General features: G+C 48.5%; 1 non-coding gene across 1 annotated transcript; it reads right to left on the bottom strand.

Annotated features, from left to right (window-relative positions):
* Positions 1–11,327: 11,327 nt before the first annotated feature.
* On the bottom strand, positions 11,328–11,434 carry LOC119110754 (U6 spliceosomal RNA). Its single transcript, XR_005095554.1, has one exon. It is a non-coding gene; the product is annotated as a U6 spliceosomal RNA (small nuclear RNA).
* Between the last annotated feature and the right edge of the window lie 2,805 nt (positions 11,435–14,239).

Genomic DNA, 14,239 nt, shown 5'->3' on the forward strand with positions numbered 1-14,239 from the left:
GGCATCACAAAGCGACGGCACATGGCTGACCACCTCATGGCAAAGATGATGCATGCAGCCTGATCCAGGTAAATGTTGCAATGTGAAGATGGAGAAAGATAAAAGCAGATCAGAAATAACAGTGAATTCATTACATTCAAATCAGCACACACACTTTGGGAAACAGATCGTTAAGGGGCAGCAGGAGGTGTCTTTGGAAGGATCATAGACTGAAAAGCTTGGAGACTCTCCACGTCTAGAAACACAACAATTCGTGTGCACCCAGTTACTGGGACTACTTTGGGCAGCGTACATTGTGGCAATTCCATTGTTTATTTGCCTAGGGCATGTCAAATCTCATCGACACGTGTTAACATTTGGCACATAACATTTTAAGAATTAAATGTTCACTGCTTTCCATAATTTACCATTTAGGTTATATCATGAGAGTAAAAGCTCATTCAAACAAAACTTAAATACAAGATGATGACATCTATGACATGCATCAATTTTTTTACAACTCACCCACCTTGTCAAACACAGCAGACAAAACCATGGCCATAGTGAATGTTTCTTTGGCAAAGTAAGCATATATAATGGCCACATTAGGAAGATTCAATGTAAGTAAGATAAGGACAGGCCATAGCTTCATGTGTACAGAACAAATTGCTCAAATTATACATACAACCTTTATCATCAATACAAATATTCAACTATGACAATTTTATGTTCCTATCTTGCCAAAACTCGACCTTCCCCTTGTTGTTCATAATCTGTCACGCATGCAATGAAGTACAGTTCTGTGAAGAAGTGACCTAGAAAATAAGTGCAAGCATATCAATAATATAATTTTCATGCAGCATAATAATCATGCCTGCAGGCCACAGAACTGCAAGTTTGTCTGGTTAACCTCTACCAACCAATGCCTGTGCAGTCCAGTCATTCAAAATAATCAATCAGGCCTATGAAACAAACCAGCTTGCATTACAGGAACACTTAACTGATATGCATATAAGTGTGTATCTACGATCAAATCACTAAGCGGGCAATGATGGCTGACAAATCAGCGTACCTACTGCACCTTGGCCAGGTATGTCGTGACCTGCAACCCTTGAACTATCATTAACGGAAAGCAAGCGAGTCTGACTAATGCATTTTTCAATCAGTAGTAGTGAACTACTCTATGGCAATAGCGTAACTTACAAATGGCAGATCTAGGGGGCTAGAGGAGACCCTCCGCATCCATCATACCCCATCCGCAAACGCGTCGTGGGCGTTGCTATGCGTTGCTATGTAAATAAATGCGAGCTACCGCACTTACTTCGTCTCTCGGCCAAGTAAGGAATGGGCTTGGGCCGTGACGTCATAGGAAAATCGGTAGCTACGTCATCCATCGACTGGGCTTACTCGAAGTAGGGAATGGGCTTCGATTTGGTCATGAAGAACGGGGCCCAGGTGCAGTGTGTCACCTACCTGAAGACATGAGACCTGAACAGCTGGGCGTTCAGTGCACGTTTCAAACAAGAATCACGTTTTTGCTACGCAATACAGGAAGTTAGTGTTGTTAGCGATTACAGAAAGAAGGTTTTTCATCAAACAACACAAGAGAAGTGCCATATCCGAGCACGTGAATGCAAGCTAATAATTTTAGATCATGGATTAAAGAGAGTGTTCCAAGGCCATGTAATAAGGTATGATCATCCGGGGATTTTTCCGGCACTTTTCCTTCACTATTACGGTGACGTCACAAAGTCGCAGCCTGGCATCACCGCGCCGCCTGCATTACCTTCGCGCCTGCCACACCGGTGCATCTACTAACAAATGCATTTGGTGATCGCCACAGGGCACTTCAAAAACTACGATGAGGAAATATGAAAGGGGATTTTTGTCACACATGTTGTAAAACAGCGGACATAGGCCTAGGAACCAGGAACCCATGTTCCATGGCACTCCCATTTGCTGGGGATGCCAAACATTGAGTCTATGGGGATGCATTGAAGTTGACCAGCCTACAGCTGCTTAAATGCAAGTTAGCGAATCTGCCCAAGGTCCAGCCACTGCCAAAGGAAGAACTGAGCGGCACCAGTATCATCATCCGACCTGTCGCGTTGGACCTCAGCACTATACATAATAACGCGCTGGGTTGCACTGGTGTGCGATTGAGGCAGTTTGAGACGATGGAAGTGGTACGCTGCCTGGTAGGACCTAGGGCATTGTGGACATTGCACATTGCGTCAACTGTGCCGCGAAGCCTCCGAAGGTCGTGGCACATGGCGTTAATCAAGATCATATCCGTCACGCCATGCAGCCAATTTATCGAACACACGTATGACCCATAATTCGCCGTATTTTACTACAACGATTCTTGCGCCCAGCATACACTTCATTGTGCACACTCGGCGAAGACCCAAAATAAACAGGGGGGGGGGGGCGTAGAACACAGCGATAGGTTTTTCAGCATAAATCCAGATTTATGCGACATGATAACCAGTCTGAAATAACCCAAACGTTTATGTGCGAAGGAACCGTCTATACCTCAGACAGACACACAAGCATGCAAGACAAAAAAAGAAGGCATGACGATGCTCATTTAAGCTCACTTTCGTATGTTCACATAAGCGCAACGATGTTCACTTCGCGCTGTCCACCTGATGTGGCACCTGTTTAGCTGCGCGCCTGGCAGCAGCTCGCTCAGCCCCAGCCTGATTAAGCCACTTGAGGTGCAGATGGATGCGCGTCTTCACCAGCTTCCGAGCAATCCGCTTGTCCAGCGCAGAACTTCCTCAGCAGGAGTTTTGTGGGGCGGTCCACGATGCGAATGGCTCGGTTCATGCCTCGGTCAATCACTAGTTGGAACACGATGTCGAAAGCCTCAACAACGCTCGTCCAGGCCGGCAGCGGCACCATCAGACCACCCTGTCTAATCGTGAATATCCAGCTGTCTGGCACACAGCTGGGTGGTGCCTCTCGGGTCGACAGTCCCATGCTTGGATCGAGGTGTTTGCACTTGACCGCCACGAAGCCCGCAACGAAAGCCAGCGCCTCGTGTTCGATGTGTGTCCTCGTCCATCTCGTCGCCGCAGCGGGGACTATTTTCGGTCCTCTCGCCGTCACTGCCATGGAGCTTGCCTTTGGCCGACTCGTTGAACCCGCCGTTCTCGTCCACTTTGCTCAGGACGGGCATTGGAGACATCGCAGCTGCTTGCTGGTAGGCGGCCTCCATGTCGTCCGTATGCGCTGCCGCTTCCCCCACAGCTGGATCTTGGATCTGCGACACAACGAAACAGTCATTTCCGTGTACCTATCAGGCGCATTAATCGGATCCTTTTACAAATCACCAGTTTTGTTTTTCATTACGACAGCAAAACGTCTTGGACCCGGACATGCCCATTCTTTTGTTATCGCATGCTTCTTTTTATACACAACCACCTCTTTTGTGGTCCAGCGTGATATAATCCGAGCGGGTAAGAGGGACGGCCATCAGCCGACGAGTACCGCACTGCGTACACCACTCTGGTATCTCCGGCTCCTGGCCATAACCACGGATCTGTCTGGATGGACCCGTTTCATAGTCATTTCATTGCATCGGCTGTCCCAGGGCGCTGGCGCCGCCATTACTGTTTTTCGACGCAAAAATACACCAGAACAGCACGGCCCTCCGAGGCTCCACCCCCCCCCGCCTCCATTCGTCTCTGCGCGTGAGGTTCAAGGCCTATGGTTTAGGCACAGCAGCAGTTTTTTACCACGATATTAGCATACGTGATCCCGGAGTTTGGTGACGTGGCAAATAGCCTTTATTTGAAATCTCAGGCATTACCATGAACAGTAACACGAAGAACCCAAAAGTGTTTCAAATGTAACAAGACTCGCAAAAAGTCGAGTGAACATTTATGGTACAGCTGAAATAACTGTTTAAGGCACCAGGGCAAACCAATATTGGAAGCTCATTGATGCGCTAGGTACTGTACCTATTAACGGTTGTGGGGTTTGTTGGTCAGTTCACAGTGCGTAGATGTACTGTCAATGGGACTGGGACTCGCTCGTGGAAACTAACCATCCCCCCGTCGCAAACTTTGGCTACGTCCCTGACCTTCACCCCCTATGGATGGCTGTGCCACTTGTGTGCAGTGTCTGAAACTTGGGTGTTTCTTGGTGTTTTTAGCCTCAAGACATTTTGTTCTCCACAAATATACACCTAACGAATGCAAAAAATTCTTCTCTGTGAGCGATGGAGGCAAACTGTTCCTCCACCCTTAACAGGATGACGCGCCAGACTCACGGCTGAACGACGGATACTGCTCGCGGGTTACAGCCGAATTTCTCTACCACATCACACATAATCTTTCCTTGCCATGCATTCAGCGCCCAGTTCTGCTGCGGCTCACCAGCACATGTTCAACTCACCTACCGTCCAACAACGGCACCAACGCGCTCACACAACGGGCCCGAGCCCGCACCCAAAACAACAACAGCGTCTCTGGATGGACCAGGGAGAAGCGCAGAGAATATCTCGTACACGGCACGACTCAACGTTTCTGGGTTGTGCGTAGAAATCATTGCAACACAAGAAAAAGAAAGTATATAATGTCACACTTACATGTACCCCTAAATATAGCCTGCATTTGTCATATATTGATGAATGAATTTTAATTTTTTTCTTCAAACCAGCGCTTCTATTGATGTTGCGTTTGAAACTATCAAAAATCGGTACTGTATAGAACGTATAATGGTGACGTCAAACACCATCCAAATCACTCGCTTGGGCACGCGGAAAACCACGGTCCCTCGAGTCTTCGGCCCTCGGAGAGGATTTAACATTGGAGAAAAGACATATTCTCGGCCAAGAAATCCAAGCTGAACACGTGATAAAAATGCATTAAATGGTCATTAAATAAAAGCATGTCATTTTTATATCGGTCTACTGAGCGTCGCCACAGAGTCATGAGCTAAGTATAGGGCTGAAGCGGGCTTTTTTCTTTTCCGTTCATAATAACTTTTGCTGGTGTATTTATCTGATTATTTACGTCTTTAGAGAGCTACCTTTTGTTCTAGTCGGATTTTGCCAGCTAATAGCTAGAAAAAAACAAAAAGGTCCTAAAAAGCAATACCAAAACCGATAAATAACCTACAGCGTCCGTGTCGTTGAAGACTGCTATTGTGTGGTAGTCAGGTCCCACTTTGTAAACAATATTATGGTCGGAAAATCTCGCTTGAGTGTCGTATAATAGTCTACAAACTGCACAGGGCGGCATGGATCATGCATGCATTAGTGACTGAATCGGGTTCAAAGATTTCTGCATAAAACACGGTAATTTCCCTTTTAAACACGCGCATGCTCACTTCGGCGTGCCGGCGATGTCCAGTCGCATAGAAGGAACTGCACTTGGTCGAAGGCATGGTTTAACATTGGGTATGAGACTGGCCTTAACCAGATGGCCAGGATCATAGTCATAATCCTGAAAATGATCAGATCAGATTACCGCATTCTCCGCATTTATAGTCTAAGTCCAAGGGCAACGGTGTACTCATGTTTTCAGGACAGTTGCATCGTTTTTTGGAAAAGTAAAAAAAGGATTCATTGTGCTGTTTCACATTCTTGCAAGAGGCCACTTCACAGGATGGCATCTTGCTGCCAAAAAAAAACTGACTGATGCTCACTTTTGCCCCACGCCCACACACCACTTCAAAACCCTCCCATCTGCGATATAATATCACGCAATGAGGCCACACAACAATACAAACTTGATGCTACACTGCACGATGATCACGATATTACATGTGCTACCTTACATTGGTTTTACACGGCCTTGATGAAAATAGACAAGACCAACCACAGCATTTCTGTGCGACGACTGCTCTTCACGCAACGCAGTCGACGTTGCCATGCAACGCCGCAGCGCGAGCCATTGCGACTGTGTGACGTCACCGCTTAACGTTAACCAGGCGCCAGCCCGACAAATTTCCCAAGCTGCGATGATGGCCCCCTGGAGTGTTCCATATTTCGATGCGGTATCTTTGTTCCACATTTCCGTTTAATAGCCTTATGTAGAAATGGCCATAGTTTATTCTGGCCATGAAACACGACGCCTGCAGCTGCGCTGTAAATTAGTTATTTTCCTACGAGTAGGAGCAACTGATTGTGCATATTTGCTAGAGGACCGTATCCTGGAAGCCGTGGGGTTCTATCCTTACTCTGGTCCGCGAGTCTCGTCGCCCCGTAACAATCAGCATGCTATGTGTCGGCGCCGAATGTCCTTACAGGGGAATGAATGCGTGGCTAAATCTCCGCAGCGGTTGTAAGTATTGTTCTTTCCGGGAAGGGATTGGTACCGCCCACAAAAGTTATTGGTGTCAACATGGCCAAAGTTATGGCATATCTGCGCTCTTGATTTAAATGGGTCTTTCGTTTTGCCGGAAGTTTTTTCCATTACGCTGAAATGATTTGGCAAAGTTTCGACCTGAGAGGGGTTGTAACGTTGTTCTATAAATGAGTTGGTTCTAGACGCAGATTGTTGAAGGTGGTAGCAGTCGAAAGTAGCTGCATTTTCCCGTAGACAGTATCATCCGCGTAAGCTAACCTTTCAAAATGCGTGGTAATGGCATCGCGTGCTTTCTGCAGGATGCCTGATGCACTGTTGTTCATCTCTGAAATCCCTAAGCAAACACAGATAATGATGGCATGCAATTTGTAAAGGGAAGTTTTTGGCGACCACGTTCTTAATATAAAGGTATACCGTCATACGAGTATGCATTTTTCTTCGCAGAATGCGTAATTTGCCCGAAATTGTTGAAGTTGGTGGTTTGCCTTGTACCATCGGGAAATGGTCTTGATTAAGCATGCATTTGCTTCGTCAAGTATTAAAAACCGTCCACCCTCTGACGCTAAGTTACCACGGTAGCGGATTTCACGGGCAGTGGCCTGGCTTTAACAGTGTGTTGGCTTTTTTGCATCTGAAATTGATACATAAGACTGCGTTACTTGTCAGGAAGGACAACCGCCCAGCCCCTGTGGCACTGACGTTGGAGGCGGACCTCACTTGGGCCTGCATTATGGCAGCATAAATAGCATTGGAGCTTAATACCAAGCGTGCGAGCGGTACGGTTTTCTTCGTCTCAGGCGGCAACGTTTCATCCATGTGATCACCCGCCGTCGGATGCTCACGTTCTCTCGCATTGTCGCCGCCTTGAAGTCGGACGGCGACCCTGTGACTAGACGATTTGGCGATCTCGCAGCCCAGTGCGGCTTACGAACGACGAAGTCAGTTTGGGTGAAATTTGGGTTACCTACTTGGCCCAACGTCAACACGGTCCATGCTATTACGTGATCCAGCTGTTAACACAAATAGCATAAGAGTGTGAATGTTGATTTGCGTGCTGGTATCGTACAAATGCTGCATTTTCTGCGTGGCGATAGTACCGGGCCACGCGTCTGGCGCTCTCGTCTCGGCGCCATCGTGTGCATGGACACGACCAATGTCGTGAGTACCTCGCGACACGTAATTGAAGAGTCGGATCCAGTCCGGTGATGTTTGAGGCGTCGATGCGCCTCGTGGCCAACCATGGAGTCCCAATGCCCGCGGCCCAAGCCGTCACCGCTGACCTCAGCGGCGAGCTCCGGTACGGTCCTGAGCAGTGCGGTCAAGCATGGTCCTGAGCGGCGAGCTCCGGTGCGGTCCTGAGCAGTGCGGTCAAGCATGGCCCTGAGCAGCGAGCTCCGGTACGGTCCTGAGCAGTGCGGTCAAGCATGGTCCTGAGCAGCGAGCTCCGGTGCGGTCCTGAGCAGTGCGGTCAAGCATGGCCCTGAGCAGCGAGCTCCGGTGCGGTCCTGAGCAGTGCGGTGCGGCGCGGTACTGAGCGCTGCGCGTGGCGTCGTCCGGCGCCGCACCCTTGTGCGCGTCCTTGTTTGCAGTTGGTGATGTCACGTGTTTCCTCACGACCGGACAACACGGCCCTCTTTATGGAGGCGGGAGTGGCCGGTCGGGTGGCAGCCTTGGAGGGGGGGGGGGGGGGGGGGGGGCGCACCGATAACACAGCGTCCGTGACCCGAGACGAGGGACGGGGTGGCGGCCGTCCGGCTCTCCCTCGGCGCCGGGGCCGGCGGCGGCGCCGCGGGGCCGTCTGTCAGTGTCCGGCTCAGAGACGGGGCGGGTGGGCGGCGATCCCACTCGCAGTTGACGTGGGCACGGGCGTCCGCGGGGTGGCGGACGGCGGCGGAGACGGTCCGGCGCCGACCCAATCAGGTTTGGAACGCCTCCCGCGCTGTGCCTCGTGCCAAACGCCTGCATGCATGGCACGCCACGTGTCGTGCACGTGTCGTGCTCATGTCGTCACCGTCGTACCATTTAGCGTCGTATTCCCGCCGGAGTCGGACTACACTAGCCTGCCCTTGATGACGTGAGCCCTGTTGCCGCAGCCGCGCGTGTATTCTGGAGGCGTGCGTTCCGCCGTTCTCATGACATACTCTGGAGGCTGGCAGCGCGCAGTGCAGCGGCGAGGACCGCTTGAGGTCGGTGCTCCGGATCAGCTCGGCCAGCGCGGCAGCGGCATGAGCACCAACATAACTGCTGGCTCGGCCGCGGTGTGCCTGCTCACACGGGTGTAGTTACGCAGATGGAGGGGGGGGGGAGGGTTGAAGGGAGTGTTCCACATTTTTATGGGATTCTGAACTGAAATAACCATCTTGAAGGCCTTTCGGTGCTGTTCATAATCCTGCGGTTCTTAAGAGCTAGGGCCCTAGTTTGTGAGCTATACAACCGCGAAAATGGGGAAAGTTATATCGGGGTGAGTATTGCGATGTCACCTTAGCAGTCATGACGTCAGAACGTCATTCACATCCCGCCGTTCCGTAAGCCATGTGGCGATCAAGGCCAAGAAAAATGTAATTGGTGAGGCGTTCATAGCTGGTGCTCGTGAGCGCCATTGCCAGATATAACGGCCGTCAATTGGCTCTCAAACAATGTCGTGCAGGGTACGATGACGTAATCAAACCATGACTTATTGAGGAGCGTAGTTCCCAAACATGGAGTTGGGCTCTCCAGAGCAGCATTTTCCACTTAAAAAGTATACCAGTAGTTAAATGTGAGCGTGTTGTATCATATCTGATGCTTGCTTCAATATCCTCAAGTGTGAAACATTCCCTTAAACAGTGAAAAATGGCTCAACCTGCCCCCGAATATGCCAACAAACAGGCTCCTCCCTGGATTTTGTCCACCGTCTTTTCAAGTCGGGGCTAAAACTCATTGTTGGGGTCTACCCCTGCCTGCTCGTGCGGTACTTGGTGGAAGTTAACATGTTCAATCTCTTCCAACGTTGATTTCATAGTTGGTATGTTTAATCTGTCCCAACGTTAATGTCGCTCGCCTTTGTTAGCTTGTGCTCCATCGTCTTTTTGCTGTGCCAATACAAAACGTGAAGGAAAACTTTTAATGCAAAACGAGGCCTCGGCACCCTTCCCCCTCCAATCTAAATATCAGAGCGACCTTCTTCAGACATAAACTGCGGCTGATGACCTTACTGCTAAAATAAATGACTTCCATGCCACCAACTTGAAAAGAAAACTGCCGTATGTTAAAATAAAGTAGCCTAATAGGCAGTGAAAAACGCAATTAGTGCGAGGTGAGGTTCCGAGTTCCTCTCAATGGCGTAATTTCGCTTCATTATTTTTTTTGGGGGGGGGGCTGGGGAGTGACCGGAAATGGCTCGCCCATGGATCTTACTGGATTTGGCCGACTTTCAACTAATAGTTGGGGCCGTGTCTGTCCCTCCCCGCCCCACATACACATTGTCCCTCAAACACAGTAGCTGAATAGGAAGCGACGCCCCTGGGTCCTGGGCTTACCCCCAATCATTTAAGAAAGCTGATGCCCCTGCGTACAGGATGACAGAAACACTAACCGAAAGAGCACGACCTTGCTTGGTGCTTCTAATCGAGCCGTGGATAGCTTTTAATTGCTTTGCCTCCAATCACTTTGAATGCTGTATCTGCCATGTGTTTCTGCTTTAGCATAGCGACGGAGCCAGCAGCGGCGGGGCCAATGGCACATCAGGGCACCAGTGACATCATTGCCCCGCGCTGAGTCGCACGGGATTGCTCCATTAGGAAATCTAATGATGCCCCCCGTCCTCGTCCAGTGTTTTAACCGCCAGCTGACGTCAATGTCCGACGAGCCTAGGAAAAAGGAAATCATGGCAGCTCCTGGCAGTGACTTGAATGCCAGTAGGCCTAATCGCGGAAAATGATAAACTTCGTATCAGTGTCTTCCCATTTCCTCAACACGCAAGCACGAGACAACGCGGGATTTGGATCGGGTCGGCACGGCTGTCAAGGTCACTTATAGTGATTGGTAATAACGCAAAAGAATATATTTGCTGCGTGCTTGGTGGCACAGGCCATACGGGGAGCTGGAGATTATTATATCCACCAACACAGTCACTGATTCGCTCCCTCTGAGCGTTGTGTTCTGCGAGCTTGTTTATCCTTCCACGTCCTCTGAGAACTTGCTTGTTTTGCCCCGGAAGATTCTTGCAAGCCTCCTTCTGCGAGCTTAATGTCTACAATCCATTTTCGCTACTGGCATTGCCCTAAGGTTATGATCGCGTTTTTTGCAACGGTGTAGGCCATCGTTGATTTGAAGTGATTTGTACCTTTGTTTTTATAACTGCACCGCGGCTGGAAAATCAGCTGGCTTTTATGAAACCAAGGTACGTTTGTAGAACTTCTCGAGAGGTTTGTAAAGTTGTGTATGTATTTGTAGATTTGTAATTTGTATTTGTTGTTTTTATGTTTCTGCCTTAGGAAACTTTCTGTCGTTACAAATATGCCCACCAATTTACGAAGTACAATTAAATTTACAGCGAACTGCCTTATGAGAAAGGCTACGGGCTGCGATTACAGCGCCACCTACATTGACCATGTAGTGAAACTAGCGCCATCTATACTATGCCTCCGATATCTGTTCGAACGATACGTTTTGAGAGCGTTAAACTCTTGTTTTGAAAATGATATAGAATCATAACAAGACATCTCACAGCCTCATCTGACCTCTTTCTTATAAACTTGTTTCAAATCGCTTGTGTGAGGTCATTTTTATTGATTGATGCTTCAAGAAACTGGGATAGCTGACCATGTTGTCCGTCTCTGCTAGCACTAGCACGAAATGAGCATGCACGGATTATGTGCTTAAATTACGTTAAGAATATCATTTTCGTGGCAAATTGATGTCACTTGTGTCGTCTTGTGATAGAAGACGTCTTTCCCGGGACAAAGGTGTGTTTACGGCCGCGGTTCGGTACTCATTGGTCTTTTAAGAAAGTTTGCCATTTAAAAAGTTGAAAATGTATTCATTTAGAAAAATTAGGAACGCTTCACGATTTTGCGTGTCATCCTTGCGCAGGGGCCATGCTAATCTTCTCTGTATCGTTCCAATTTTAGTATATGTACTGCCGAAGCAAGTACATTTAGATACTATCAAGATGTGCTACATGAATGATGTGCGTTCCGGCACCCTTTGTTCAAGTTTGAAGTCTCTACGATGCTCAGGAGTTGAGTTATGGTTATTTTGCGTATTCAATGCGCCCATATTACTAAGTATGTAATTTTGTTCTCGGTTTTGTGATGTCGAATGAATATGATGTATAATGTATCAACAGTAATCCGTTCTTTTCTCCTTCTCAGAATCCTGCTCGCGCTGCGGCTGCGGTCGCGGTCCCCTGTGGGAGTGGAGGGAACTAACTGTGGAATGGTTCCGTCACTGACCGTGGATATACCTGGCACCCCCTAATTCTCAGAAATGCGACAGTGCCCCCTCCCCCCGTGAACTTGTAAAAATCCCCATACTAAGTACCCCAGTGCGAACAGGAGAAACCGTTATGACTTCCAACGCCATTCATGTGGTCTCACCATCGTACGTTGCTCTATTCCAGGTTGAACGGCTGGTGACGTCATATCTGATCGGAAGTGCAGCAATCAATAACGGGGCCACAACCGACTGACATTCACTTTCGGCTAGTCAGCTCTCAGCCAGCGACATCGGTGGCGTGCAGCAGTCGCCAGTGAGGATCCCAGCTCTTTATCACCTCTCCCTGCCAGTCAACTGGACCCAGCGGTCGCCAAGGAATCATACAGCAGCCGTTCTTCTCTCCGCCGTCCGGCCGGCTCGACGGCGGGACGGCCGCCGGCGGCCGCACGCCGGCCGTCTGCGCATGCGCACCGACCGGCGCGTGGCAGATGTAGTGCAGACGGCAGCGGCGTGTGGGTTGGCTATTGGCACGACTGTTACTGTCTTAAGACATTGTCAGAGCATGTGAAGACATCCATTCTCAGCTCACGTGCCACCAACCCACTCATACTGTACTTGGTACTGTATATACATACATACTTGGTACTTGGTACATACATACTGTACTGTACTTGTGTACTTGGTCTGAAACCGAGTTTTGATCATTTTGGGATGGGTCATGAGTTGTACTGGTTCACCAGAAAAAATGACACTTTGAACCATAAGCTGAATCACATTCTTGGTAAATTTCATGAGAGGAATTGTGAGTCAATCATTACTATGTCGTGTCATTGAGTCATGCAACTCAACTAAAGATAGTAACATGAAGGAACACAGCAATCCCTATGCAAATTAATACCACTTCAACTGTTAAACTGGACAGCATGCAGCATTAACGGAAAAACTTTTTGCGAAATCGGCATGAAGTTTGTGACTCATTGCGAAGCATCAAACATAATATTTTTCATCTTGAACTAAAGTTTGCCAAATCTCAGCTAGGAATCAGATGATATTTATTGCATGGTGCAGACATTCGTGATTCATATATCCTACCCTAAAATCAGTGCTAGGTTGTCTGCTGCGTATACAGTCAAAGAAATAGTCATTTTTCATTGTCAACGGTCACAACAACGAACTAATCCGCACCTGATCCCTCATTCACTACTGCTTGGACCGCTCTAAGTATGCTTTTGCTGAGGCCGTATGAAATAAACAACAACGTCGTCTTGCCTCGTATGCGCATTATGTGTCGCAGCATTTTGCCTCCAAATTAAATCGCCTCGGAATGCGGGCGATGTGACGCCCAGCACTAACCTCTACGCAGCGCGAAACTTGTTTTAACTTCTAGCCCATTATAGAGTGACCTGGTAGGATGAGGTTAAGACCAGGGCCCCCATCATCACTGTTTGAGAAATGGTTGGGGGGGGGGATCGGTAACGTTAGCGAATGACGTCACAAAGTCGCGCGGACCCGCGCGGCGGCGTTGCATGGCAACGTCAACTGCGTCGTTCGGAAGGCAGTGGTCACGCAGAAGTGCGGAAGACTGGGTGTTGTGCGGGGTAGTATTGAGTTTGTAATGCTACATGGCTTTGATGCATTTAATTACGCCATGTATGGCAAAAATTTGAAGTGGTGTGTGAGCGTTGGACCAGTGTTAGCAATCAAGGCAGCTTTTGGCGGCAAGATGCCGTCGTGTGCAGTGAGCATATATTTTTCGTACATGCGTTTCTAGGCAACCCACGTAAACAACGTGAGCAGCAGTGCTGACAAATTCCGGTTGGTTCGTCAAATTTCCCTGCATTTCCGGCGCACAAGCGACGTATTGAAAACGCGTTTCTATAGCCTTGGTTCGACTTCGGCATCACAGCATTACTGTGGGGCGCAGGGGGTGCTGGCGGTTTGTGCGGGTCTTTCTTTGGTTTTAGTTGTGCTGCTATTGACTGGTCATCCCTGCGTGGGGCAGGCCTTGTGGTGTGATATGCTCACAGGTAGGTTTTGGGTGTAATCGGGTGGATTAGGTCTGGTTTTAAACAGTTGTGTCGTAATATTTCTATTGGCCATGTGTATAACCGCACGGAATTATAGGCGCATACACGAGTTTTCCGTATGCTGTATGGTACATGATATTATAATATGCAATAGTGCTCCTTTTTCTTGACATATTGCTGTTTCAATAGAAAATTGACCATTTTAACAAATCAGACACTGGATTTAGTGAAGAGGTGCACAAAGATCAGTGGTAGGAAGTGATGCATAGGTGTACTAACTGAAGCCATCATAACACAAAATGTTTGCATCCAGTCCGAAAAAAATCATCTGCTTCGCTGGATACCTACAATACATCTTTGCTTGGATCCTCACGCTGGGATGTGAAACTCTGGCCAGGCCAAGTCACACTGAATTTTGAAATTATTGGTGTGTAAAGAGATTTTTCAGCATATGTCTATCTGAAACTACCTTTGTGATGTCATGATTTCTTGAAA

This window comes from Pollicipes pollicipes, unplaced genomic scaffold (assembly GCF_011947565.3).
Source record: "Pollicipes pollicipes isolate AB1234 unplaced genomic scaffold, Ppol_2.1 Scaffold_7231;HRSCAF=8579_pilon_pilon_pilon, whole genome shotgun sequence".
In the NCBI taxonomy this organism is placed as follows: domain Eukaryota; kingdom Metazoa; phylum Arthropoda; class Thecostraca; order Pollicipedomorpha; family Pollicipedidae; genus Pollicipes; species Pollicipes pollicipes.